Source organism: Macaca nemestrina, chromosome 6 (genome assembly GCF_043159975.1).
Source record: "Macaca nemestrina isolate mMacNem1 chromosome 6, mMacNem.hap1, whole genome shotgun sequence".
Taxonomy (NCBI): Eukaryota; Metazoa; Chordata; class Mammalia; order Primates; family Cercopithecidae; genus Macaca; species Macaca nemestrina.
In genome coordinates this window covers 169100201-169127011 of record NC_092130.1, presented here as the reverse complement: position 1 = coordinate 169127011, position 26811 = coordinate 169100201, and the positions used below count along the sequence as shown (strand labels likewise).

The following is a 26811-nucleotide window of genomic DNA, read 5'->3' as shown; positions in this document are numbered from 1 at the left end:
CTTAAAAAGAAACCTAGAAGAATTTAGATGCAGTGTACATAATCTTTCACCCATGCTTGCTCTAGTTGGAACTCCTGTTAGTTTGGGGATCTTCCAGATGTTCATGTCAATCTATCTATTGTATATCTTTTGAAAATACATAGCATGGTTTACCGAATATGGTGATTCCTTTATTGAGATGGGACCATACTCTTTTAACTTACTTTCATACCCTCTCACAACTGCCACACCAGATCAATGGCAGTGTATTATAAAATTCTGACAGAACAGTCTACAATATTAGATTAGCAGTGTATTTAGAATTTCCTGATTTATGGCTACATGGGTGGCTTTCACATTTACTTATACATCAATTACAAGCACCTTTTCATGTGCATATACACATGTTTAACTGAGATAAATTTCTGAAAGCAAATTTCTGAGTTAAAATTATGTGATTTTTAATTCTGCAGATACTGTTATACTGGCCTCTATTCATTTTTCTTTATGGTTTATTTATTGTGTATAATTATGTTAAAAGACACTATTTTTGCAGTGTCTGCTAATATTCATTTGCAAACATCCTCATAGCAACTGGATCTCCAAATTTTAATATATAAAATGTTATGTTAGGGATATTACTTTATCATCTTATTTTACTATAAATATTAATAATGTGGAAAATCCTTTTCTATTCTAATTAGTCATTACATTTTTGTGTGTGAATTGCCTGATCAAAGCCTTTGCTAATGTTTCTCCTGGAATTCTTTCTCTCTCTCTCTCTGATTGATTTGTAGATTTTTGTGGACTTTCATTATGTTTTCTGCAACATACATTATTCTTAGTTTTATTCTGTAAAGGATTATTTTTTCTTGTGTCTTATTTTATAGGTCTACTTTAATTGATATGTAACTATATTGCTGACTTTCATGTCTACACAAATCTCCCAAAACAAATTATCACTAACTTTTTTTTTTTAATACTTTAACCTAATTTTTTTAAAAAAATTCATTTACACTTGTAAATCTTTAATCCACTTGAAAATGACCTTTGGAGGTTTTGAGCTATTACTATAATATATATTTCAAGACATAAAGCTTGTCATTTAAACACTATTTAGTGAATAATCCACCTATTATTTATTACATACAAATACACAATATTTTAAACAAATAGATATATCATGTATCTAAATTGTGTCTTGGTTTTTCTCAATATATCTGCCCACTGAAGGAGACAAGGAACTTAATAAAAGTTACATTCTTTTTGTATCCATATATTCCCCCTCTTTCTTTCTGCTTTGATGTTATTTATATGAAATAAATAATTCTAAATCGATTATTTTTTCACAAATATCTTTTATATGATTCAACAATTATATAATTATTTGAAAATCTGTGCTTGTTGACTTCAAATTTATCAGCTTGTCTTCATTTCCGTCTTACCGGGGTTAAAACCTATAGAAATTTTTTGGAGGTGATCTAGGAGAAATATATTTTAGTCCTTTCATTCAAGAAAATGTTTATTTTCATATTTGAATTACTGTTTGTCTATGAACATAATTATATGTTCTAATTTATTTTCTTCTAGCATAGATATGTTTAATACGTAAATTAACTTTCTTCAATATATGTAACAGAATGCGTATGTCCTTCAGTATATATAAAGTTAATATATATCAAACAAGTTAGTTCAGTTCAAAGATGATACCTTATTCAATAAATATTGCTAACAAAAAAGACTTATCATTCAAAGTAGATGAAATTGTATCTATTTCACACCATAGAAAAAAACGAAGTCCAAATAAATTGAACATTTAAATGTAGCCTATAAAATAATACAGATCTTGACACCTGAGCGCGATTGCAGATGGGCTGCACCTGGCCTCATGGGTTGAGAAGAAAGCCAAGGTCGCTGCAGGAATGAATGCTGTGGAAGAAAACCAGGGGCCCGGGGAGTCTCAGAAGGTGGAGGAGGCCAGCCCTTCTGCTGTGCAGCAGCACACTCACCCCGCATCCCCCACTGTGGCTACCACGCCTGAGCCCTTGGGCGTCAATGCTGGGGACAAGAACACCACCAAAGCAGGCGATCATGAGCCGGAGTACGAGGACGGCCAGGGCTTCGGCATTGGGGAGCTGGTGCAGGGGAAACTGCGGGGCTTCTCCTGGTGGCCAGGCCGCATTGTGTCTTGGTGGATGACGGGCCGGAGCCGAGCAGCTGAAGGCACCCGCATGGTCATGTGGTTCGGAGATGGCAAATTATCAGTGGTGTGTGGTGAGAAGCTGATGCCGCTGAGCTTGTTTTGCAGTGCTTTCCACCAGGCCACGTGAAACAAGGAACCCATGTACCCCAAAGCCATCTACGAGGTCCTGCAGGTGGCCAGCAGCCGTGCAGGGAAGCTCTTCCCGGTTTGCCACGACAGTAACGAGAGTGACACTGCCAAGGCCGTGGAGGTGCAGAGCAAGCAGACGATTGAATGGGCCCTGGGAGACTTCCAGCCCTCTGGCCCCGAGGGCCTGGAGCCAGCAGAAGAGGAGAAGAATCCCTACAAAGAAGTGTACACGGACATGTGGGTGGAATCTGAGGCAGCCGCCTATGCACCACCTCCGCCAGCCAAAAAGCCCCGGAAGAGCACAACGGAAAAGCCCAAGGTCAAGGAGATTATCGATGAGTGCGCAAGAGAGTGGCTGGTGTATGAGGTGCGGCAGAAGTGCCGGAACATGGAGGACATTTGCATCTCCTGTGGGAGCCTCAGCGTCACCCTGGAACACCCCCTCTTCATTGGAGGAGTGTACCAAAACTGCAAGAACTGCCTTCTGGAGTGTGCATACCAGTACGACGACGGCTACCAGTCCTTCTGCACCATCTGCTGCGGGGGCCGCGAGTTGCTCAAGTGTGGAAACAGCAACTGCTGCAGGTGCTTTTGCGTGGAGTGTGTGGACCTCTTGGTGGGGCCTGAGGCTGCCCAGGGGGCCATTAAGGAAGACCCCTGGAATTGCTACATGATGTGCGGGCACAAGGGCACCTACGGGCTGCTGCGGCGGCGAGACGACTGGCCCTCCCGGCTCCAGATGTTCTTCGCTAATAGCCACGACCAGGAATTTGACCCTCCAAAGGTTTACCCACCTGTCCCAGCTCAGAATAGGAAGCCCATCCGGGTGCTGTCTCTCAGGACCCTGCATCAATAAGGAGCTCTTATCATCATCACTGACTCTAAGCAGTGGCAATAAGGCCTTGAAAAATTTCGTGCAAAGTGCCAGTTATTTAAGTCATGGTAATTAGAAGTAAACTTGGAAATTATTAAATTATTCAAGTGTAGAAAATTGTAAGTTCTCAAATTACCAACTGATCCAAATATTTTTTTCTACCAAAAGAAACACTCGTGCGTTTAAGAACTATTACTGTACTCAGAAGTGTAGATTTTAACAGATACTCATCAAAGCTTGTGTATGTTCAGAAGAGGCATTTGAAACTCCTAGATTTCAACTCTTATACAGTTAAAGGAAATATATACTTGCATCTAAAGAGATTAAAAATTCACAATGGTCTTCCATTTGTAACACTGTTTTCACGATTGAAATAGTGATTATTATTAGATCTAACTATTACTATTATCTAAGGAAACTTTCCTCACCCCAGGAACATCCTTCATACCCTTGGAGTTGCCTCCATTCTAATGCTGCTCATTGCTGTGTGTTGAGTATCACAAAGGTGAGCTATAATCCATTAATTACTAACTGGAAATCTTAAAAATAGAAAGTGATATCCTATTTGTTTCAAATTTCTGTCATTTTCATTTTCATATCTGGGGCTTAAAATTCAGATTTTAAGTCTCCATGGATGTTATACATATTACATATTAACACTATTATTTATTTCAATTTTTCTAATCTCATAGAATTTCCAGAAGATAATCACACCTTTTGATTTACCCTAAAACAACTAAGGTGAAGGTAAAAAATGAGTTTGATTTGTACTGTAACCTACTTGCAGATCAGACTTTGAGCTATTATTCTATAAGCTAATATTGCATTTCTGCCTGTGAAGACTGTGGAGCTGGGGTAGCCTACTTGCCACTCCTATGGAGACTTCAGGGCATTTCACCCAAGTCTGGTGCTTGTGCTTACTGCTGGGGAATCCTAGGGTGAACTTTCCTGGTCTATCTCTACCCAGCTTTATCCCCCCTTCTCAGGCTGAACAGGGAGCTCAGGCCGCTGTACATTCCACAGACTAGCCCATTGCCTGAGCCAACGAGAGCTTCTCTCAGTAAACCAAGGCCAAGCATAAACCTGACTATTACTGCTGCAATTGGCTCTTATCTGCAAGTACCATCTACTAGCCTGGAGGTTGAACTGCACAATCCAATACAAAATCTGAGAACACAGTGCATAGCACTTGGGAATGATATATCTTTCCTGAGACTTCCACCATTCCAGCCCTGTAGGAGGCCATAAGCCTGCTCACACACCAAAAGTATATGCTACTATAACCAGCATTTATGAAAGCTACCACACTAAGGCTATCTATAACCGAGAAATGCATAGAGTCTTTGCCACTAAAAGTACACAGAACCAAAGCCAAATGACCCTATGTCACATACACTATAGTCACATCCTGACGGGAAAAGAAAACCTATTCAAACAAAAATAAATTCAAAAATAAGAAGAAAAGATAGTTTATCCAGATGAGAATAAAAATATAATTCTGAAAATATGAAAAAAAGAGTGATGTGACACCATCAAAGGATCACACTAAATCTCAAGCAATGAATCCTAATCAAAATGAAATCTTTGAATGCCAGATAAAGAATTCATAATGCTGATTTTAAAGAAACTCAATGAGATCCAAGAGACAGCTGAAAGCCTATACAAAGAATTCAAAAAAAGTCAATTTAGGATATAAATTAAAAATTTACCAAAGAGATAGATACTTTTTAAAAACAAAAAAAAAAAAACAGAACTTATGGAAATCAAAAGCTCATTGAAGGAATTATAAAATACAGTTGACAGCTTATAAATTGAATAGCCCAAGCAGAAGAATCTCAGAGGTTGAAGATAGGTCTTTCAAATTAATCCAGTCAGACAACAATAAAGAAAAAAATTTTTAAATGAGCTAATCTTTCTAGTGTGTAAAAAGTCTGAACTACAAGTCATAGAAATTCCTGAGAGAAAAGAAAAAGCAAAAAGTTAGGGAAACCTATTTGAGATAATAATTGAGGAAAATGTCCCTAGTCTTGCTGTAGTTTTATACACCCAGATACAAGAGGCTCAGAGAACTCTATGAAGACACATTGTAAGAGCTTAACCAGGACATATAATCATCAGACCATCTAAAGTCAATGTGAGGGGAAAAATCCTAAAATCAGCACGAGAAAAACATCTAATCACTTACAAAGAAAATTCCATCAGATAAACAGTGGACTTCTCAGCCAAAACTTTACAAACAAGAAGAGATGAGGTTCTGCTCTCAGAAAAATACTGTCAGTCATGAATTTTGTAACGTGCTAGACTAAGCTTCATAAATGAAAAATAAAGTATTTCCCAGATAAGGAAATGCTAAGGGAATTTGTCACAACTAAACCAGCCCTTCCATAAATGCTCAAGGGAGCATGGAAATAAAGGTTGATATTTGCTGTCATAAAAGTGCATGAAACTATAAGACTTACAGGTCTTATAAAACAATTACACAAATGGGAATGCAAAGCAACTGGATACCAGTTAACATTATGACAGGAGCAAAACCTTAAATATCAACATTAACCTTAAACATAAGTGGATCAAATGTTCTTCTTAAAATATATAGATTGGCTAAATGGATTGAAAAAACATGATCTAATTACAAGCTGCTTGTAAGAAACCCACCTAACTGGCAAAGGCACTTTTTGGCTGAAGGTAAAGGGGTTGAAAAAAATGTTCCACACAAATGGAAATCAAAAGTGAGCAGGAGTAGCTGTTCTTATAGCAGATAAAACAGATTTTAAATCAATAATAGCAAAAAAGACAAAGAAGGTCACTGTATAATGATAAAGGGATTACTTCAACAAGAAAATATCAATTCTAAATATACATGCACCTACCATCAGAGCAGCCAGATTCATAAGACAAATTGTATTCTACATAAGAAAAGATACGGACAGTCATACAATAATTATAGGGGACTTCAACACCGCCTGGCAACATTAGACAGATCAGCAAGAGAGAAAATCCACAAAAGAACCTTGTACTTAAATTGGACTTTAGATCAAATGGACTTAACAGATGCTTATATAACATTCCATCCAACAGCTGCACAATACACCCTCTTCTCCTCAGTGCTTTGAATATTCTCCAATATAGACAATATATTAGGCCACAAATCACATCTGAATAAAATTTTTAAAGTCAAAGTCACATCAAACATCTTGTTGGACCACCGTGGAATAAAACTAGAAATGAATTTTGAGAGGAACTCTCTATACAAATACAGAAAAATTAAGCAATCTGCTGCTGAATGTTCTTTGGTTCAAAGATGGAATCAATTAAGATGAAAATTTCAAGTTTTTGAAACAAATGAAAATGGAGACACAACATACCAAAACCAACACCTCTGGGATACAGCAAAAGTAGTGCTAGGAAAGGAGCTTATAGTGTTAAATGTCTAAACCAAAAAAAAACAGAAAGATCACAAAATAATAACCTAGTGTTGTACCTCAAAGAACGAGAAAAACAAGAGAAAACTAAACCCAGTGCCATCAGAAGAAAATAAATAACAAAGACTGGGGCAGAACTAAATGAAATTGAGACATACATATGTGTGTGTGTATATATATATATATATATAGGATTAACAAAATGAAGTTGGTTGTGTGATAAGATAAACAACATTGATAGACCAGTAGCTACAGTAACCAAGAAAAGAAGAGAGAAGATGGAAATAAGCACAATCAGAAATAAACAAGTAGACATTACAAATGATACCACAGATATGGAAAAGATTGTCCGAGACTACTATGCTCACAAACTAGAAAACTTAGACGAAATGAACAAATTCCTGGAACCATGCAACCTTCGAATTCGAACCATGTATAGACATTTTTCTTGTCATTATTCCCTAAACAATACACATAATCCCCTATACAATACGTTATTCCCCTAAACAATTCCCTAAACAACTATTTATGAGGAATTTACATTGTGTTAGGTGTTATAATATTTATATTATATTTGTAATATTTATAATATATAATATTTTATTTATAATATAATGCCTAATAAAATGGTATTGAGTATACCAACAAGATTACTTATAATACTTAATACAACTAGTAAAAAGTATTAGTACCAACAGATTACTTATAATACTTAATACAGTTAGTAAAAAGAGAATGTGCAGAGGTTGTAGGCAAATATATTGCCATTTTATATAAACTTAAACATCAGTGGGTTTTGGTATCTGCAGAAGGTTCCAGAAAATCCCCTGTGGATACTGAGGGACAACTGTTCTCACAACGGGTGAGTTTACTTCACCAATGTGGAATTTTCAGCAGATTACTGATGCCCATTAGAGATTGGTGCTCCCAGGGGCACTGATTTTTGGAACAGGTGATTCCCAGGCAAGAAGGATTGAATAATCTTTACAGTTAGACATTTGTCGTAGGTGAGAAATGTGGTTTGTTAAAATGCAGGTTAGCCCCTAGTTAAAGATACAATATATCAAATACCTTAATATTAGGCCAGTTAATAAATAAAATTTCAGCACATGGTAAGAATTTAGGAAATTTTTTTGACTTTTATCTAAAAACAATGTTTCTCAACCCAGGGCAATATTGCCTTCTAGGACACATTTGACAATAACTGGAGACATTCAATTTGTATATAACTGGAAACTGCTAGTGTCTTCTGTCTTTGGTGGAGGCCAGGGATGATACTGTTTCCTTAAGTTAAAAAATCCCCAGTTAAACACGAATTCTCTAATGTTTTATTATTTTTAATGAAACTGTTTTTGAGATCCTAGTGTTCACTAGTAACCTTTCTTAATATGTAATCACTATACCAAAAAGCTCTTAACATTTAGATAAAATATTCAGTAACTGCTTAATGGTGACTGCACTCCTACTTATATTTTTGACTCTGATTCATCATTTCCTGATCAGCAGTTTTAAATATAATTGAAGTATCAACATTCCTTTGAGTTTAATGTTAATTAATAATATGGTTCTGTTCTTTGAAAAATGTGCATGTCTGTAATCTCCTTTGACTTTCTGTAATATTGCTGGAAGTTCCTAGTGACTAAATTCAATTACGTTAAATCATTTATACTTCTAAACTGATGTCCTAAACCCCAAACACTGATTGAGATTAATATAATTCCATCATTTAATTGAGTCAGGAACACAAGATCTAAAATGTGAGCATATATAGAAAAATAGGTTATTTCTAAATAATAAATCAACTGTACTATAAAATTTTACGTTAACTAATTTGGACTAAATTTTGGAAATGAAGGTGAGATTTTTATGCTCACTTAAAAGAAATATTTATGGCATAAAGCAAAATGTCTTTACATCATGAAACAGTCTTGTTATATTCAGAGGCCTAAATCTTTACTTCGCTAAGCACTGTACCACTAAATTTTGGAAAATTTTTGTTTTAATCCAAGTGATAAATGACTAGCCATGAAAATGTTGTAACGTATGTGGTAAATTAGGAAGAATACGTTGAAAAAAAATCATTCAAGTTATATCAGTTAGGAATTGTGACCCAAATTACAGCTGTTGAGGCAGATATAATTTAATAATAAAGGTTTATTGGCGGCCAAATGTGAGGACTGACCTGGGAAGACACACCAACAAGGTTAGGAGTTTCCAGAATCTGTTACAAGCTGGAAGGTGTGAATAGGAAGCTTTAGGAGAGGGAGGAGAGGCTTCATACCAGAGTTGTCCCTTCTTGTTTGAGAGTGTGATACAGAGGTTACAATCATTGTATACAGATTGCAACATACAGGCTAAAATGTCTACCTGCAAGACCATCAGTAAAACTTCATGTTTCAGAAATAAATCGGAGTCCTTCTCAGTGTCATTAGGTTATGCATTAATCTGTACATCAACAATTTGAGAAACTAATGATAAGATTCTTTACTCAGGGACAGCATGTCACTGTGACTCACAAGACTGTCACACGGCCAGTTATTTTGGAGGCCTGTTTACTTTTAAAGGAAACTGTCCTGTATGACCTGACACTGTGACCTAACTTATCAGAATACAGGCCTACAGCAACAGAGATGGAAAGAGAGATGGTTATTTTAAAGAGGAAGGCCATAAGGAAATCAGAGTGTGGACAGCTCTCAGCGGGAGGTTGATGTACCAAACATGATCATTGTTGTTACTGTTGTGAAATTAATGGCTAGAAAATAATCACTCTGAAAATTCTGGATGCTTCACAAACAGGCAACAAGTAACGGTAAGAGCCAGACACTGTCAAATACTATGAGCTATGAATTTAGAAGAAAACATGTTTAGGTTTAGATATTAAGTATATGATGATATTATTATACACTAGTTTAATATTTGCACATTGGACGTATTATTCATTGTAGTGGAAAGTGTAGCATTGAATGTATATGTAGTAAATGGTGGTTCTTTAAATTTTATGTTAGTCCACTCTGTAATCGTGTGCTTCTGTGCATCTAATTATTTATTTTATATTTGACCTATGTATATTTGAAATATATATGTATGTTAGTACATTATCTTTAATGAATGTTTTCTCTTTACATTAAATCAAATGTTGAACTGACTGTACTGCTCACTCACAGAAAAACTGGCTTTACAGGTCTTTCATAGCAGAGAAGTTGAAGCTTGTAGTGGAGTTCTCACTCAAACTTTTACAAATTTAGAAGTAACTGACACACATCCGCACATGTGCATGTGCACACATACACAACATGAACATACTAGGGATAAAGAGAACAGCCAGGCCATCAACGCATTCCAGAATCCCATTCCTGCCTTGTAAAGAACCTAGTGACAAGTCACTGGGAAGTTTTCACATATTGTTTTGTAATTAGAGACTTTACTTACAATTACCTAGAAGACATATATAGATGGCTAATATTTAATTAAAAATAATTTAGTTATCAAAACAGACCAACATTTTAAGTAAACACTATGAAGAAAGCATGCTGTTTAATTTTGACTGATTTTATTTGAGAAGACATTAAATATATTTTATTTGAAAGAAGTCTTGAATATGGATGATCATTTTTGACATAAATAATACAAGATTCTACATAAATTCCCCTCATAAATAAGAGAGAAGGAAAAATGAGACACTTCATGGTCTGGTGGCAAGAGAACAATGAACTAAAGAGCTGCTCTAAATAAGTTTGCAGGACAAAAGTGTCTTCCATTTGTCAGTGTATTGTAACTATAACTCCTTTCTCAAATTTATTGAAAATGGGACAGAGAGTTGCCAGAGATCACTAAACAGCTTTTTTTTTTTTTTTTTTTTTTTTTACTGTCCCCAAAGTTAATGATTAACTAGAAAGCATATACTCAAGATTTGTAAAACATATTTGCTTTTAAAAATCTTAAAAGAAGTGAGGAAAAAAGGCACAATACCTTCAAAAGGATGACCTGAACACCACCCTGGTCTTCCCAGAGAGGCAGGGAAGCCGGAAGACAACAGAACGGGAGCTTCAAAGGGGGAAAAGCAGATATCAGCTGACTTAGAATTTAAACCCATCAGAATATCTTTCAGAAAATAAACATAGAAAGACATTTTTAGAGAAATAAAGTGGCACCGGATTTGTCACTAGTAGAAGTACATTAAATAACTATATTTTTTAGGGAGAAGGGCAATGATGCTGGATAAAAGCTTGAAGATGCAAACTTAAAGGAAGAGCATTTGAAATGGCAAATATATTAGTAAATATGAATGGATAGTTTCTGTTAGAACTGTGGTGATTATGACTTGTGGAGAAACCCCCAGTAATGAGAAAAGAGAACTAACTTAGAAGAATCAAATCACATGAGAGAGGTAGGCTATAAGTCAGGAAGAGGACAAAGGAAATGAAGGTGATTAAAGGAAATTGTCTGATATGAGAAGCCATAAAGGTACTAAGCTGTGATAACTCAAGAACATGTGCTATAATTGCTGGGTAATCATTAAAAAGCATAGTAAAACAATCTTGTAATCTTGCAAATCTTGTAAATCTACCAAGCCAACCAGAGTAAATAGAATAATGAAAAAATAACTCAAGAGAAGTTAAAAGAAAAAAGAAAAGGAAGAGTAAAATGCAAGATTAAGATAAATAGACGTGAATCCATACTCATCTAAGTAAGTCATTTAACTACAAATGGACCAAATTCTCAAATTAAAGAGCTACCTTATTATATTGGAGGAACACATCTAAAATGTAAAGAATAAGAAATCTGGGCCGGGCGTAGTGGCTCACGCCTGTAATCCCAGCACTTTGGGAGGCCGAGGTGGGCGGATCACAAGGTCAGGAGATCGAGACCATGGTGAAACCCCGTCTCTACTAAAAATAGAAAAAATTAGCCGGGCGCAGGGGCGGGCGCCTGTAGTCCCAGCTACTCGGGAGGCTGAGGCAGGAGAATGGTGTGAACCCGGGAGGCGGAGCTTGCAGTGAGCCGAGATCGCGCCACTGCACTCCAGCCTGGGCGACAGAGCGAGACTCCGTCTCAAAAAAAAAAAAAAAAAAAAAAAAAAAGAAATCTGAAAATATTGGACAGTACAGATCTAGACTTTAAGACATGATTGCCCTTATAAAAATATATTTATAGCCCTATAACTAAAGGATGTGTACACAAAACATTCTAAAATTTGTTCAGAAAGTATTTGTAAGCTCTTACTATACACTTTCCTTTAATGTATAACGTATCAACAGTTAGCTGTTACATTCTGTATCAACATTTTTGCAGAAATATTAACTTTCATTTTCCATTTGAATTCACAATTTTCAGGCTGAATTACTCTCCTCTCCCAATTTCTCCCCTGGCTTATTTGGTATTCTTTATATCATTTAATGGCATCATTCACCAAGTCACCAGGGCTAGCACTTGAGTGCTATACACAATATTTTTTTTTTCCCTCCAGTCTCTTCACTTCCTCAAAACCACTGATAGTGAATATGCAGGCAATTTATCTTGCTTGGAACTACTTCAATTAAAGACTGTCACAATATCTTTGAGTCTTTAAAGGAAAGGGCATGGGCTTTGTGATAGTCTGTTTGTACTGCTCTGATAATATACCAGAGGTTGGGTAGTCTATAAAGAATGGAAATTTATTTCTAGATTTGTTTTCACAGTTCTGGAGGCTAGGAGGTTCAAGATCAAGGTGCCAGCAGGCTCAGTGTTTGGAGAAGGCCTGTTCCTCAGAGATGGTGCTGTCTCAGTGTCCTCATGTGGTGAGAGAGACAGGGCAAAAAAGGACAAATTCTGTGTCCTCACATGGTGGAAATGCAGAAGAGAACAAACCCATCCCCTCATAGTCGTGTGTAAAGGCTCTAATCCCAATCATGAGTGCTTCATCCTCATGGCTTCATCCTAAAACCTCATCTATTAACACTATAACTTTGGCTACTTAGTTTCAACACAGGAATTTGAGAGACACATTGAGACCATAACAGGCCTCAACCTGCTGACTCCCTAGATAACATTTCCACCTCTTGCTTGCAGTATTTGAAATCCACATGCCATAAAGTTTGCATAGTTGGAAGACCTTAGTCAAGTTAAAAACTTGTCCCCAAATACTTGGTTTGCACAGCTATGTTTCTTCTAATGAGAATTTAAAATTATATCAAGTAGAAATACAAAATATGACTATATTTCCTTGATTCTATGGTGACATCAATCATAAGGGATACTGTATGTGTATGCACATAAATACATCTATGTATGTGTGTACAGTCTTTTAAAAAAAATTTCAAACATGTGAAAGTGAATAAAAGGCGTACTTGGAATCACAGAAATGTGTTATTGTACCACAGTGAATTACTCCTCTCAATTCTAGGTCCAGTGTAAAGAAATTCTATGGATAGTAATACCTTTATGAACTCATCAACTGACATTATTTCTTAGTCTGTTCGATAGGCCAGTCGAGGTTTTTATCTAATCCCCATTCCCATGCATGTAATTGTCTGCCTAATATTCCTACCTGGTCATTTGGCAAATGAAAATAAGTTGAACAAGCCCAACATTAAATCAATATTCTCCTCCTTTCGCCAGACAAGTTCAATGCCCAGATTGATTTGTAGGGATATCAGCATTGCTACATTCTCTCATTCACACTGTAGAAACATATCTTCTAATCTCATGAGAAATGTTAAATTCTTCTTGGGAACACAGTTATTTTGTCTATCTGCTACTCTCACCAAATTGTAAGTGTTTGGGAATCTGATAGGACCAATTCATGTGATGGACCTTGTAGGTTAGTGAAGTAGATTGAATAAAATATGTTATATGAGATTTTCAGACAATAAAATGGTTACTTTTGTGTACCATAAAATTATCTGCAGTCCTGTTATTTTCAGATTTACCCTCCAAACATGAAATATGAGATTCTACCTTCATTGTATTAGCCTAATTCTTTGAATGTTTAATATCTATGTCAACTCTTTCCTCCGCCCCCTTCTGAGATAAGAATACACACATGTACACACACATGCAGATACAGAGTGACTGAGACCACAAGGAAGTTTAATGAAGCAAATTGAACATATATATGTATAATACCATAAAAAAGAAAATAAGACAAATAACACAATTTTTCCCCTTTCTTTCTCTCTCTCTCTCTCTATCTGTGTGTGTGTGTGTGTCTCTCTCCCTCCTTCTTTGTGCTTTCCGGTATAATTATATGTGAAAATGCCCATTATACTGATTCATTAGATTTAATGAAGTAGATAACTTTTTAATTTTGGAGAATAAATTATCCTATAAATACACCAAATTATATGTTTTTGAATAGCTGTATTTCATGCTAATTTCATGCTCATGAATACAAAATTAATTCCTTTCATTGATGTTAGCAACGAAAATACTAAGTGTGCAAATTACAACTCCATTTTCTCCCATATTTTGTAGTTATTTGACTAACATATTTCTTATGTAACCTGTACTTCAAGATTGACTGAAAGAAATTTGTCTATAAAAAGAATATATACAACAAACCCCTAGAGTAGTGAAATCTTCCTTTCTTTCTGTCTCTTTAAGCTTTGTTGATTAAAACATGGCTGCCTTTTCTGAATTAGACTGGCACAGTGTCAGAGTCTTGATGAATTGTTTAAGTTCTGAATATGGTTGCAATGTAAGTGGGAGGAAACATAGAAACCCTTGGGAAAAGGAATGTCTTCTTAGAATACAAAATAAGTAATGCAACCACGTTACAAATAGATGTGGAAAGAGAAGACATGAAATATTTGACTTTAATAGAAGTAATTACTTGAAAAACCAAACACAGAGAAAACTGCTTAAAAATAGATACTTTATATGCAATAAACCATCCTCCAGATTATGTGTGTAGTCAATCAAAGACTGCTAAAAATGTTAACAGATTGAAATATATCTAACTCTGATATGGAATTGAGCCAGGATTCGATGCTAGTATATCAAACAAGTCTTGCGAGGTGAAGGGGGTAAATCTCTTTAGCTTTGGAAATTATTATAACAGTTTAGTTGCCCTAAAGTTACTACTGGACTGAGCACCCGGGTAACTTATCCTACTCCCAGTTACATACTTCATTTTAGGAAAAAACTAAAGTGATTTATCACTTTAAATTTGGTTCCCTTAAAGTTATCAGTCAATTTCTTCCATAAAGATAGAATGCAACAATATATTAAGGAGTACTTTGTAAATACCAGTGTGCAATACTAACATTTGATTTCAGTTATTATAATTAATTCTCAAACTCTGGAATATGAAAGATTTCTATTGCCAGAGAAAATTATTGTAACCATATGCAAATGTAAAAAAATCAAATAATTATACTTTATTAATATTATTTGTTATTCAAATAATATACTTTATTTTGGTGGCAGGTAAACATTGTTTCACTTTCTCAGTTTTGAGTATGCATGTGTAACTAATGATTCAGTTTTAGGAATCTTAGGTGAGAATCTATACATAAAGCACTGTAGTTGGCTCACTAAAATCTCTACTAAGATTCACAGAGGAAAATCTTTTCATATGAGGTTGACTGGGATCTTTCTTATTTTAAGAAATTCATAGCATTTAGATTACATCGTTTTCCATAATTAATGCAAATATTTAAGCATATTTATATCAAAATATAATCAAAGTTTCTCCTTCAATGTTACCCTGTACCCCAGGCCCTTTGCCCCATTCAAAAGTTGGGGTCTTCTACCTTTATCATCTCAGAGATGGGTGACATAGCAGAACGCAACTATTGTTGGCCTTTGTTTCCAAAATCTTGATGTTGAAGATGGGGGTGTTAAGAACAACTCTCTGGGCTTGAATAATATATTTTAGAGAATACTTAGTGAAGACTTCCTGATCTTGATTCAGGAAAATCATCCTAGTTGGCAGGATTAAGAGTTCTGGTGGACAGTTTTGAATATTGAAAACATATTTACAACTGAATATTTGGGAAGGAGATGTGTAATATTCAGTGCAGAGCACTGAGCTTTGCCCAAGAACCCTCTGACTCCACCAAGGATGTGAAGTCCAGGTGTGGTGGGAGAGGGGTAGTCAAATGCCTTGGTATGTTTAGAGAATCCCAGGACAGAAGTAAAATGAACCACGTCTCCAAGGCAGAGGCTCAGCAGTGCAGAAAGACCTCAATGAAGGAATGGCTCATGGTATATCCAAGCAGTTATGACTTCAAACATCCAAGGCTTAAGGAGTGAAGAGAGCTTAGAAGTAGCTGAGAGACATGAAGAGATCTCATGATTCAAGAGGATATCATTTTGTGAATCCTTGACCCAAAGTTCGATAGTAAGTAAAAATAAGTGGAAATTCATGAAGATGGGCTCCTTCCCATCTCTTCAATCTTGTTATTCTTATACAAGTGCAGCCAAAACACTTGCCCCTTGTAAGCCTCCTGGAACTTGACACAACTCTAGAGAAAGGGATAAAGGTGAGAATTAGAAAGTGACCTATTTTAAATTTCTACCATCCCTCTAAATGGGGGAGAGAAATGGAAATAATGTTTAGTTATTGTAAAAGATAATTAAGAATGCTACTTGAATTTGTGTTCTAAGCTACAAACTTGTTAGTAAGAATAAAAGTAATGGGTGCAGGAAACTGTCTCCGAGCCTGACAGAGGGTCTTAAGGAACATGACTCCATCATTTAGGTCAAGGTAGTGAACAATAGTCCAACAGAGACTCTGGTAATGTGATTGACTCTGACTCCTTCAGCAGCAAGCTCTCCTACTCCTTGCTCTAGTGCTTCAACTAGTGACTCAGCTTTCCAATTTCTGCTCTGAAAGGTCTTGGCAATCTCCAGTGACTCTTATCTTTTTCTGCCTCATGATCTTACTTATCATTTTGCTTACAGATCCCGTTTTGCTGCTCCTCTACTTTAATGTTTGCATTTTTCTCCACTTATCTGGTATTTAATCTTTCTTCGAAATTGGGTTAGCTAGGTTCCATCCAGTCTAGATTTCATTCCTTTCAGGCCACATCTAAGCTAAATTACCCTCTTTGGCTAATCACGTAGTGGTCTAGGTCCTTAACTCACATTATACCAAGGCAGGTACCTTCAGCATAGGTGATCTTCAGGCTGTACTGTAAGTAGGACAGAGGCTTCACAGACAAGGAGGGGTTAACTCTCAAGTATCCATTATGGTCTATATATGCATTCTAGTTCTTATCTGCCAGGCAGTTAAATAGCTTCAGAAAAGGCTACCTAAAATAATCCAGTAACAGGGACACATCCTTACCCTTGTTCACCCTCATCTAAAAGGGTTAACAATCCAGACAAGGTATAGTACCCAGAGGTGAAGCAGAGAAGTCACTATATGAGATGCTTTCCCTGAGCCAGCCTCTGCAATTTCAATGTTAATTCATTCATGAATCTGTTTATTTAACTTTTATAGGGCTTTGGGTGCATCGATGATATGAGATAAACATCCCGACTCATGAATTCCATTTTAGTATGAGAAGAGGGACATACCAAATAAACACACTAAATAAGATAACGTATAGCGCGTCAGAAGGCAGTATGTGTTACAGGATAAAAAGAAAGGAAGAAAAGGCAAAGGACATTGGAGTTGAAATTTATAAATAGGATGATCGGTGTGAGCCTCATTGAGAAGATGGCATTTGAGTTCGCCTCCAGTTCTATTTTGATCCTATCCAGTGACTTTTGCAGTGACTACTCTATTTAGGAGAGGACAAGGGATGATAAACAAGAACCATCTATTCCTGATTCTTGAGCATATCAGCCTCGGCTTCAGAACGTATCTTACAAAGTAAAAAAAATGAAAGTCAGAACATCTTGGAAGGATGTGTGGGCTATCCTCCAATCTCCCAACTCTGGTAGATTCAGGATGAGGCAAATCTGGTATGAGTTTAGTTTCTTGGGGCAAGAATGCTTGACTATAGCTCTAACATATTACTGGAAATGTTGGGAAAAGTTGAAAATGTTTTTGACATCACTCCTTTATTGGGGACGCTATATGTTTTCATGTGATCGACTTTGACACCCTGAGGAGGTCAGGAGTCTCATTAGGTCTCACCTGGTGAGGTCAGAGTTCTCAAGTGATGCTATAATGCCTTATAAAGAGGTGTATCTATGTAGTCACAGGTATTTAGTTTTGCTAAATGAGGTTCTCATATTTGTGTCTAGTCTTTATATATAGTGGGAATGTGTTAGTTTGCTGCTGCTCCTGCTGCTGTAAAAAATGACCACAATCTTGATGACTTAAAACAACACAAATTTATTATCTTACTCTTCTGGAGGTCAGAAGTCCCAAGTGGCTTGACAGGGCTGCTTGCTTTCTGGAGGCTCTGAATATTGTGTGGGGACAATTTCTTGCCTTTGCCTGTTCCAGTTTCTGCACACCAGCAATGCCCTTGCTGCGACTTTTGTTTCCATCATCGCGTCACCTCCTCTGACTCCGACACTCCTGCCTCCCTCTTATGAGGATCCTTGTGATTATATTGAGCCTACTGGAATTCAGGAAGATCCATTCTCATCTTAAAATCCTTAACTTAGATCCATCTTCAAAATCCCTTTTGCCGTATAAGATAATGTAGTCACAGTTCTCTGGATTAGAACAGCTTTGGGTGCCATTGTTCAGTCTATCATAGAGAGGAGGCCAATATCAAGAAATTCTGCTTCACTTCCATTCCCTGCCTTACTGAATGAATTACTCACTTCTCATTGTAAACAACTGTTGAACAATGTTTAAACATTTTGAAATATTGGTGTGAAGGAGCACCAAATTAATGATCTCTTTAGGAAACCAACATATCTTAGTCTGGAGTAGGAGTAAAGAGCTTTTTGAACATAGGCTCAATGCCTGACATGTTTTTCCTACATGGTCACCTTACTTATCAGTCTACTCATACCGGTTTGAAAGAAGGGAGAACTTATGACCACAGCTGGAAAACTACTACAAAGGAACTCTATTATTGTTGTATTTCTAATTTACGGCCGTTGAAATTCTTTGCATTATGCTCATGAATAGTCTGATTCTTACCCATCTGCCTTTAAAGGCCATGACCAACTGAATCTAATTTTTTTAATCAACGAATATCAAGCTAAATCCTCAATCAGTTGCCTATACTTAACCTCTATACATGCAGACTTATTGTCTCCCAACTACCACCAAAGTGATTAATGTAGCAAAATTTTAGCTTATACTACTTGGTAATTTTCTTGGAAGGTTTAAAATCTCAGTCAAGCCAAATTATTGATAGTTTTAAATTGACTTTTATTGGGTTTGATAATTATAGAGTCTTATATTTTATATAATTGTTTATTAGAAAAAATCATCAAACCAAATAATTTAAAAATGTTAGTGTCAGAGGAGACGTTATTGTTCAGTTTAACTTAAATGAAGATTTTAAAATTAATTCTGCTATCTTATTTCTCATTTATACATTGCTACTTTAAAACAGTACTTTACATACGACCACATTTGACAAAAGAGATCTCCACGCCTATTCACTTGTAATCATTTAAAAATTCATTTCTAGAAAGAGAATGTACAGTGTGGTGGTTTATTTTCTGTGTCAACTTCACTGGGCCATAAGGTATTCAGATATTTGGTCAAAACTTATGCTAGGTATTTCTGTGAGGTATTTCTGGGTGAGATTAATATTTAAATTGGTAGACTGAGTAAAGCAGATGCCCTCCATAATGTGGATGGGACTCATCCAATAAGTTGAAGGCCTGAAAAGAACAAAATGCTGACTCTTTCCCAAGTAAGAGAATTCTCCTGCATGATGGCCTTGGAACTGGATGCTGGCTTTTCTGATTTTAGACTCGTCAGCCTCCATAATAGCATGAGCCAATTCTTAATAATAAATCTCTATCTATCTATCTATCTATCTATCTATCTATCTATCTATCTATCTACCTATCATCTATCTATCTCTATCATCTATCTCTCCATCTTCTTCATCGGTTTCTCTGGAAAACCCTGAATAATACATAAAGTCTATTTGAGCAAAGCCCTAAGTAAGATGGTTTAAAGAACTTATTGGTGGTTTCCTGAGTTACTTGATGTAAGTCACAGAAGTTTGGTCAGGTGCCTTATCTGAAAGGAGTTTGCTTATGACTAAGCAGTAGTTATTTTGTCTCACCTATGCAATTCAAAATATTAGATACCTCTTGTGTGCCACCTAATTTCCACTGTCTACTCACCTTTTGTTATATCAACAAACTTCACAAAGGTAACCTAATGGATCTTGTTTCAAATGCACTACATGCCAGTGGCTCTTGTCCTGTACCTCCTCTGATGCTGCAACCTGGCTGTCCGTAGGAACCAGTTTGGCACTGACTTTGTGCATATCAAGAAGTGTGAGGAAGTTAATTGCTTGTGAGTCAGTCCTTAATCAACCCAACCCAGCGGGGACTGTGGCAGGCACTGGTAGACACAAGCTCCCCTTTTTATCCTATCGCTAGTGAATTCTATGATGCATTCTACCTGATTCCTCAAAGCATCCCAGTAAGGTCAAACCCCAGTTGCCCTCAGTGATTACCAGCTTGAAAAGTCCACCATTGTATAGGTTTTTTCACCTTCTATTTCTTTGTCTTCCCAGTTTTCTGCTTCTATTACTTCTATTCAATTCTCAAAAGAAATTATTGATATAAAATTCCTTGTCCTAGACTCCGTTTTCTGGTGGCAAACTAGGTGAAGACATCCATTATCTGTGTTTATTTCCTATTGTCTTCTTTTGTGTCTTACTAATTCTTTTTATATATTCTTACCATTCTCAATGTCCTTATTTTTTTTAATCTTCATTTTGACATTGTGCGTTTTTGGAGATAGAAGTGGGCTTTGCAGTTATTAAAGGTCAAGATGAGGGATACTTGTGATGATGGAACTGTTCTTTACCTTGACTGTGGTGGTGGATATGGAAGTCTACCCATGTGATAAAAAGGAATAAAAATCAACACACACACACACACACACACACACACACACACACACACACACGTAAATTTTATGGATTGGATCAATGTCAGTATAATGTTTGTAATATAGTTCTGCAATTTGTTATTATTGGAGAAAATTGGCCTAGGGTACATGAAATCTCTCTGTATTGTTACTTAAAACTGCATATAAACCTACAACTATCTCAAAAGCAACTTTAAAGAAACAGCATTTTACATTCTTTTGTGAATATCTCCTAAATTTACACACACATAGAAATTGCATTCTTTTAGCAGGTTATTAGCCAGGTTAAACACTTATGTATACATTTGTAAGAGCACCTTATTTAAATTATGAACTGATATTCAAATTCCCATTTGCTTTTAAGTATAAGCCACCTATTATTCCTCTGTGCTTTGAGTGAGCTGGAATTTAGTGGAAATAGTGACATATTCTATAAAGGATTAAGTCAGAAGAACATTCTCATTTGCTGCTTTCAATATTTAAGAATAAAATCACTCCTAAGCTATTATACCTGTACTAAGAGAGAATACCTGTTATAAAGGAGGCTTATAAAAGCATGTTAAGTTAGAGGTTTTTATTTCCACCTTAAAATTTTTTATAAGAATGTCTGTGCTCAGTTAAACTCCTGGTTTTTTCAAATGAAAGATATCACTGACCATTTATATTAGAATAAAAATAGTATCATCTGGATGGAACAGCTACACGCCTGCTTCCTAAAACTCCAGTTCAGAGACTGAATTTATGTTATGTAAAAATTATGGGTTTTCCCCCTTTAAGCGCTGGTTAAGCATATACTAAAACACAAATATTACATGCAATGCATTATAATTTTAAAGACTCATTTTCTTTGGAATTATTTGTAGCAACCCAGGAAAAAATTAAGCAAGTAAAGAAATGACAAAAAAATGATATGGTACTTTCTTTTATTATCATTTGTTTAAAATCTGGCTGGTTACATTTTTCTGTAAATGGGCCACTCCCTACCCCGAACACGTATCTAATCCACAAAGTTTGCATCTGTGTACGTCATTCTCCAATGCTCTCTTTCCCTGTTTTAGTTACCCTTGGCCTATACCTTGACACTCTGCTACCTGTCTCAATAAATTCAGAACACAAGCATTTACCTGCAGCAAATGTGAATGGCTCCCCTAGAAATATAGCATCCTATAAAAACTAAAGCCAAAGGAAATAGAAGGGTGAGGTCAGGTATAATTTTCTCGTCACAGCCTCCCTTGTCTTTTTCTTTTAGGCTCAGTTCACTGTGTTGACCTCTGTCTATTTTTATGGCTAGATTAATTCTGCTATTTCAATGGGTTGGAAATTTCAGATCATGTCGTTTAGATGACCTCAAGAATTGCTGATCTCTGTAAAGATGATGTGAAAAAATAATAGAAAGATTTTAAAAAAAAAGTTGAGACTTGCAGACCAAAAAGATACCTTAGAGATGATCTTATGCAACTTTTCAATTTCATAAAGAGGGAGATGAGGAAGAGGCAGTTGCATGAGGATACATTAGGGTTGTATTCCTCTTAGGCTGGCTGACCTCAAGTCCAGGCTCAAGTCCTCAGAGCCTGTTTCAGCAGTAGTGCAGATTAAAGGCCAGTCATATCCCATGTCAGAGAAGTAGGCAGGATTCCAGGCTAAGGGTTGAATAGTTCATATTAAAATCAGAATTTCTAATGCTTGAACTTTGACTATCCATCCACCCGTGTCTGAGTGTTAGGATTTTAACCTGTGGTCAAGGCCCTGCTTTGTGCATCGCTATTGTCCGTGACTGGGTGACTTTTACTCTTGTCTCTCAAGTGTTCACTTCTTTCCCTGCATCATGCCCTTTAGGACTACTGTGCTTCTGACTTGCCTCCTTGTCTTCTCATGAACTTTGCATGGCCTCTAAACAGACTCATGCTCATCCCAATCGATGAAACACACACCTGCATCTGACTCTTAGATGCTGATGCTCTAACTAACTGCTTTGGGGTCTCTTATCTGAAAAGGTCTGTCTGCCTCTGTGGATCTATTTGGGGCCAGGATTAGCCCTCTTGGATGTGGCTTTCCACTACCAGCTAAGGCGATTCCATAAATGTCTTATAGTCTGGAGACAATGCTGGAGACAACGGTCTTTCAAAAGTTTGTCTTTGGGTTTAGAGATCTACCTGAGAGGTGTTCTCTACTGTTGTCTTAACAGGTTACCTTCTGCCCAAATCTTGGTCAAATTTAACCTTAAAATTCGATTTTGGAGATTATAAGGGAAGAGCAGGGAATGAGAAAAGCTCATATGTGGAAGTGATGCTATCAAAATGGTGAAAGAGAATTAAAACTATGATAAAAAACAGAATTGTTGTATGTTCCCAATTTGATTACAGTCAAGCACTCCATAACAGCGTTTTGCTTGATGGACCACATGCACAACAGTGGTCCCGTAAGATTATAACGGAGCTGAAAATTTCCTTTTCCTATCACCCAGTGACATTATAGCCATTATAATGTAGTAGTACAACAAACTACTCACATATTTGTAGTGATGCTGGTGCAAGCAAACCTACCACACTGCCAGTTGTATAAAAGTATAGCACATGCACTTACGTACAGTATGCAATACTGGATGATGACAATAAACAATTCCTGTTTATATATTTACCATAATATACTTTTATTGTTATCTTAGAGTGTACTCATTATACATTAAAAAAAAAAAAAGTTAGCTATGAAAGAACCTCAAGCAAGCTTTTCAGGAGGTATTCCAGAAGACATTGTTATCATAGGAGATGACAGAGATGTTATCTACATGTGTGTTATTGCCTTTGAAGTCCTTCTACTTGGACAAGATGTGGAGGTGGAAAATAGTAATATTGATGATGTTGACATTGTATGGGCCTAGGCTAACGTGTGTGTTTGTGTATTCATTTTTAACAAAAAGTTTAAACAGAAAAAAAAAATAAAGAAGACTTTACACCTTTATACAATTAGAAAATAGAATATATTTTACAGTTGTACAATGTGTTTGTTTTAAGCTACATGTAATTATAAAAGAGCCAAAAAGTTAAAAAAACAAAAGTTTATAAAAATGTTACAGTAAACTAAGATTAATTTATTGTTGAAGAAAGAAAGTGGTCTTTACAAATTTAGTGTAGCTTGAGTGTCCAGTGTTTATGAAGTCCACAGTAATGCATAACAATGTTCAAGGCCTCCACATTCACTTGTTACTGACTCACTGATTTACCCAAGGCAACATCCAGTCTTAGCAAGCTCCATTCATGGTCAGAGTCCTATATAGATGTACCTTTTTAAACCTTTATACTGTATTTTTACTGTATCTTTTCTGTGTTTAGATATGTTCAAATACACATATACTTACCAGCGTGTTATAGTTGCCTACAGTATTCAGAATGGTAACATGCTGTACAGTTTTGTAGCCTAAGAGCAATAGGCCATACCGTGTAGTAGGCTGTTCCATTTAGGTTTGTGTACTCTACGATGTCCATGCAATGATAAAATCACCTAACCACACATTTCTCAGAACACATCCCTGTCATTAAGGGACACATGACTGCACTTCTCCTACTCCTCCCTTCCGGAGGTGTCTTAATCATATTTGGCTCTGAAAACACAATAACTGTAATGGTAGGTACTGTACAAGACCCATAAGAGGCACTGAAGAAATAACCATCCTTCCTCAGTTTTATAGATCATTAATAAAAAATGCTTTATTGTCTATCAAACATCATGTGAATGTGAGATATACAACCTCTTTTTATTTCTTTTTTCTTTTTCAAAAAATGTATTTATTTATTTATTTTTAAAACTTTGGGATACATGTGCAGGATGTGCAGGTTTGGTTCATAGGCAAATGTGTGCCGTGGTGGTTTGCTGAACCTATCAACCCATCACCTGGGTATTAAGCCCAGCATGCATCAGCTGTTTTCCCTAATGGTCTCTCCACCCCACCTTCCCCCGACAGGCCCCAGTAAGTGCTGTTCACCTCCCTGTGTCCATGTGTTCTCATTGTTCAGCTCCCGCCTATGACTGAGAACATGTGGTGCTTGGTTTGCTGTTACTGCATTAGTTTGACCTAGCAATCCCATTACTCAGTATATACGCAAAGGAATATAAATCATTCTATTATAAAGTTACACACATGTGTATGTTCATTGTAGCACTATTCACAATAGCAAAGACATGGAATCAACTCAAATGCCCATCAATGATAGACTGAATAAAGAAAATGTGGTACATATACAACATAGAATACTACGCAGCCATAAAAAGGAATGAGATTATGTCCTTTGCAGGGACTTGGATGAAGTCAAAAGCTATTATCCTCAGAAAACCTTTTTATACTGAAGGAAAAGACACAATACAAATTCAGCAATGTTACAAATTTGAAATATAATTATTTTGGATATAGAAATTTTAATATTTATTGTAGAACTAGTTAACAGATGTTTTAATTTTTTTTCTTTAATGCTATATTTCCATCTGTAATTCTCCTTAATAAAAAAGACATAGAAAATTATAGTAACAAAATAGTTCTACGTAGTAGAAAATGCAATATGATTTTAGCTACATTTCTAAAATTGAATAAATAATTTAGCATGGTAATGCCAATTCCTCAACAAAATACTGGCAAATTACTCCAGCAGCACATCAAACAGCTTATCCTCCCTAATTCATTTTATGAGGCCAACGTCATCCTCATACCAAAGCCTGGCAGAGACACAACAAAAAAGTAGTATTTTTGACCAATATCACTTATTAACATCAATGCAAAAATCCTCAATGAAATACTGGCAAACCGAATCCAGCAGCACATCAAAAAGTTTATCCACCAAGATCAAGTTGGCTTCACCCCTGGGACTCAAGGCTGGTTCAACATCTGCAAATCAATAAATGTAATCCATCATATAAACAGAACCAAAGACAAAAACCACATGATCATCTCAATAGATGCAGAAAAGTACTTCAACACAATTCGACAGTCCTTCATACTAAAACTCTCAATAAACTAGGTATTGATGGGATGTATCTCAAAATAATAAGAGCTGTTTATGACAAACCCACAGCCAATATCATACTGAATGGGCAAAAACTGGAATCATTCCCTTTGAAAATTGGCACAAGATAGGGATGTCCTCTCTCACCACTCCTACTCAACATAGGGTTGGAAGTTCTGCCCAGGGCAATTAGGCAAGAGAAAGAAAGAAAGAAAGAAAGGGTATTCAATTAGGAAAAGAGGAAGTCAAATTGTCTCTGTTTGCAGATGACATGATTGTATATTTAGAAAACCCCATTGTCTCAGCCCAAAATCTCCTTAAGCTGATAAGCAACTTTAACAAAGTCTCAGGAAACAAAATCAAGTGCAAAATCACAATCATTCCTATACCCCAATAACAGACAAACAGAGAGCAAAATCATGAGTGAACTCCCATTCACAATTGCTACTAAGAGAATAAAATACCTAGGAATACAACTTACAAGGGATGTGAAGGACCTCTTCAAGGAGAACTACAAAGCACTGCTCAATGAAATAAAAGAGGACACAAACAAATGGAAGAACACTCCATGCTCATGGATAGGAAGAATTGATATCCTGAAAATGACCATACTCCCCAAAGTAATTTGTAGATTCAATGCTATCCCCATCAAGCTACCATTGATTTACTTCACAGAATTGGAAAAAACTTCTTTAAATTTCTTATGGAACCAAAAATGTGCCCACATAGCAAAGACAATCCTAAGAAAAAAGAACAAAGTTGGGGCATCACGCTACCTGACTTCAAAATAAATTACAAGGCTACAGTAACAAAAACAACCTGGTACTGGTACCAAAACAGAGATATAGACAAATGGAATAGAACAGAGGCCTCAGAAATAACGCCACACATCTACAACCATCTGATCTTTGACAAACCTGACAAAAACAAAAAATGGGGAAAGGATTCCCTATTTAATAAATGGTTCTGGGAAAACTGGCTAGCCATATGTGGAAAGCTGAAACTGGATCCCTTCCTTACGCCTTATGCCAAAATTAATTCAAGATGGATTAAAGATTAAATATAAGATCTAAACCATAAAATACCTTAGAAGAAAACCTAGGCAATACCATTCAAGACATAGGCATGGGCAAAGACTTCATGACTAAAATGCCAAAAACAATGACAACAAAAGCCAAAATAGACAAATGGGATCTAATTAAACTAAAGAGCTTCTGCACAGCAAAATAAACTACAAACAGAGTGAACAGGCA

At 36.2% G+C, this 26811-nt stretch overlaps 1 pseudogene; it reads left to right on the top strand.

Moving 5' to 3' along the window:
* The first annotated feature begins 1880 nt into the window (after positions 1–1880).
* Positions 1881–3167, top strand: LOC105489518 (DNA (cytosine-5)-methyltransferase 3A pseudogene; annotated as a pseudogene).
* Positions 3168–26811: the final 23644 nt, after the last annotated feature.